The sequence below is a fragment of the Pinus tabuliformis genome, chromosome 6 (genome assembly GCF_031772625.1).
Source record: "Pinus tabuliformis cultivar Carrire ecotype Pingquan chromosome 6, CPIR1, whole genome shotgun sequence".
In the NCBI taxonomy this organism is placed as follows: domain Eukaryota; kingdom Viridiplantae; phylum Streptophyta; class Pinopsida; order Pinales; family Pinaceae; genus Pinus; species Pinus tabuliformis.
In genome coordinates, this window is record NC_142292.1 from 1,861,417,478 (window position 1) to 1,861,421,600 (window position 4,123).

A 4,123-nucleotide genomic window follows, 5' to 3' on the forward strand; every position below is an offset into this window, starting at 1 on the left:
TAATAGAAAAGAACCACATGCAATACCATGCATTCTAATTATAGCATGGAAAACACACATGAAAATCAATGCCTACAAAGGATCATGTTGTAACTACTTGATCCTGCTCTTCCTTGCTTGCTCCTTCCTTCGCTTGTATTATGTGCCTTTGATGATCCAATGCCAAATCGCTGCGAGAAAACTTGAAGTGTCCAAGAGTGAGAGAGAGAATAATGAGAGAGCTCCAAAACTAAACTGGCAGAAGGTTACAAACTGATCCTCAAAAGCCTTTTTATCAAGTAGGTCTCTATTTTCTTCATTTTCCATTATTTTCCTTCAATTTCTTCCTCACATACACCCTGTGACCTTTCACCTTCCTTTTCTCATAACTTCCATTATTTCCATAAATAAATGTGCCAAAAATGCCAATTTTCCTTTCCAAAGCCTTAGCCATAATACCCGAAATGAACACCCACGAAGATTTTTTCCCAACATTCAACTTGGAATAAGTGTCCCGTCAACCATGGTTATTATTTTGCCTTTATTAAATGGAATTTTCACCAGGGATGTTACAAAACCCTCCCCCTTAGGGGACACCGTCCTTGGTGTTCAAGCACACCTATACCTCAACAAAACCGCTGAAAACAAAACATATTACCCATGGAGCTTTATAACATAACTCGATGCGGTGTTTATAATGATCACCCTGCTGAGAAGCAAACCAACATGACAACATAACAACATAATAACATGACACCCATACCGCTTATTGGAGCTTTATAACATAACTCATGGTGGTATTTACATCCATATACATATGTACATATATCAAAACATCACACCAAAACATATGCCAAAACGTATACCAACATCATACCAAAATTGTTTTGCCTCAACCAACAAATAATGAAGGATACATAGGTTGCATCTGATATTCCATCTCCCATGTAGCTCCATAAAGTGCTTCCACTGCACTTTAACCTGCTTGATTACTTAATTCCAGAGCAAGAGAAACTTTTTCTACAATATACACTAAGGCTTTGATTGGAATTCTGCATCTGGTTCCACCTGCAATACAGACCAGCCAATCACATGATCAACATCTTTAACATACTTCTTGAGAAATGACACATGGAAAACATCATGGAATTTTACTGTCGGAGGCAGTGCAAGTAAGTAAGATACTGGCCCAATCCTCTCAATAATCTTGAAATGTACACAAAAGCATGGTGCCAACTTGTCACATGATCCAATCCGCAAGGAGCCCTTCTTAAGTATGATGTGTAAGTACACTTGTTCCCCAACTTGGAACTCCTTGAACAACCTGTTCCGATCTGCATTGCTCTTTTTCCTATCCCGTGTTTCCTTTAGATTCTTCTTGATTACCTGCATTTCCCACTCCATGTCTGCCAACATGTCCGGTCCAATCAACACCCTGTTAACTGGATCACTCCAACTGATGGGAGTATTGCAACTCTACCCATACAATGCCTCAAACAGACTCATATTCAAATAATCTTGATACCCATTATTGTAAGCGAACTCTACCAGTGGAAGATACTTTTCCCACCTTCGTTGTTGATGCATCACGTACATATTCAACATGTCCTCCAATATCTTGTTGACCCTCTCAGTTTGTCCATATGTCTGTGGATGATAAGTTGTGTTGAAGGCCAACCATGTGCCCAAACTTGCAAACAAATCCTTCCAAAACTTTAAAGTTAACTTTGCATCCCTGTGTGAAACAATATTCTTTAGAACACCGTGCAACCTAACCACATCTCTAATGAATACCTATGCTACATCGCTAGCTGAGAATGTAGCCACAAACTTTGCTACATCCTTCTTCAAATTCAGCCAATAATAAAACTTCTTCACTATGGTCAATGTCTTCTGGTAGCCTGGGTGACCTCAATATGGTTTCGTATGAAACGCCCTCAAGATCACCTTCTTGAGCTCACTGTTATCTGGCACATATATCATATCTCTAAACCTGACCAATCCATCCGTTGTAATACAATAGTCCACATCCTGTGCACCTGCACCAGTACCACTATTGGTACTTGTACCTATACTACTACATGTACCTGTACCTGTACTCTGCTGCAACCTATGCACAATCTCCATATACCTGACATCATGCTAACTTGCCTGCAATATCCTATCCTATAGATTTTTCCCATAGGAATTCATAGATGTTGTTTGGTCAATTTAGTGTGTCCTAAATTGCTATTTAAAATGTCAATCTGAGAGTGTAAACTACTGAAGTGAAGTGCACTGTATATGCAGGATAACCGATTTCTTAGTTCTTTGTCATTTTTGAGTTTTTGGTTTGTTTTTGGGTTTATCTTCTGTTGATTCCCTAATGTGAAATGGCAGAATTGAAAGTCAAGTATGGATGGCAATGGTGATTTCTACAATGATTTTCCAAACTTTAAAGTTCTCAAAAAGGCTGCAAAACTTGCTGTGATGAAATCAATTCCCAAAAGAAAATAAAAATGTACCAAGACAGTGAACTAGTGACAATGAAGCCCATTATCCTTACTGTTGTATAAAAAGAAAATAAAAACTGAACTCAAAGAAATTCAAAGACTGTAAGCAAAGCAAACTAAATCACACTACTTCAACTCATATTCTAACCCCTCACCTTTCGACTCGCTCTGGCTATAGGAGGTAATCATAAACAAATTGAGTAATCTGATATCTAAATTGCAGGAAATGAAATTGCATAAAATGAAACTAAGATTAAACTACTCATTCATACTTCAATCCCTGAAAATGACATAAGTAATCTAATCACCAACTTGCAGAAAAGTAAACTAAATCATACTACATCAACTAATATTTTGATTCCTCACTATTTGAGTCGTTTGGCTATAGGAAGGTAATCATAAACAAATGGAGTAATATGATATCTAAATTGCATAAAAGTAAATGAGCAAAGCAGAACTGAAAGAAATGACAATGATGGAATTAAAACTCAGAAAATAAATCAGCAGAAAGGACAAGATGATTTCATGTCATTAGTTATTAAAACTATGTAAATTGCCCGGGCTGCCTACAAGAACCTGAAAGAAAAACAATGATCAACTAACAATCATGAGAAAGCATAAAAGAAAATATGGACAACAGTTAACATGAATAATATACAAGCAAACGATTATGAAAGAAGTGACATAATAAAAGCAAGTAAGAAACTATACAGTAGATACAGAGCCTTGGTGTACAAGGGCCCTCTGCAACCTTGGCCAATCAATACTCAGTCACAAATTGAACTTAAGAACGATGTCTTCTCATATATTAAAGTGCAGTCAAAACATAAAGATAGAGCACGGCACAGTGGGATCGTAAAAACAGTCAAGATTACATGTAAAAAGCTAACTATCAAGCGTATGATAACGCGTTATTTATAACTGAAGATGCTATAACTGATTCCTAAATTCTGCGCTGCCAAACAGACACGTAAATATCCACGTCCTGAGATCTAGCAGTATGGTAGCTGTGACAAATAAATCTATGGAGTGGTGGCTGTTCGATTTGGTTCACGGATTGATCCATAGGTGTTAGCACACCTCCGGAGATTGAGGAACTTGCCACGCAAAACTTCACGTGATAAAAACATAGCCGTGCCACCGCAAAACTCTTGGTTTGACCACTCCTTTGACCATCCTTGACCATGGCTGTTTGTGAGTGATTCGGCTGAACCAAGGGGACACGCTCCATGTACATGTCATTTGTAGCTTGCCCATGTGGCCGGATTCTCTAGTGGACACCTGTAACATAGTCTTCAACAAAATGGTTGCGGAAACTTGAGCTAGCTGCGGAAAGTGACAAATTTCCACAGCTGATTGAACAAAAATCTAAATCAAACAGCAGTCACAAGACATAGTTAGGAAACCATTTTATAAGCTCTTTTTAAACTAATATGCAATGATTTGACAGCTTGGTGGGTCAAGTAAATGGAAAAGAAGGCTGAAAAGGTGTATAGGGAAGATGCAAGTTTGGGACTCAACATACCGCCACTGTGAAGGTGTTGCATGTCCTCATGCAACCAAAATTTTAGTCATTCCCCTTTAATCCATACGTTCTGAAGCCTCTGCTAGGACATCCAGTCCCCTTCTCTTCTTTCTTGGTGCTACCACCA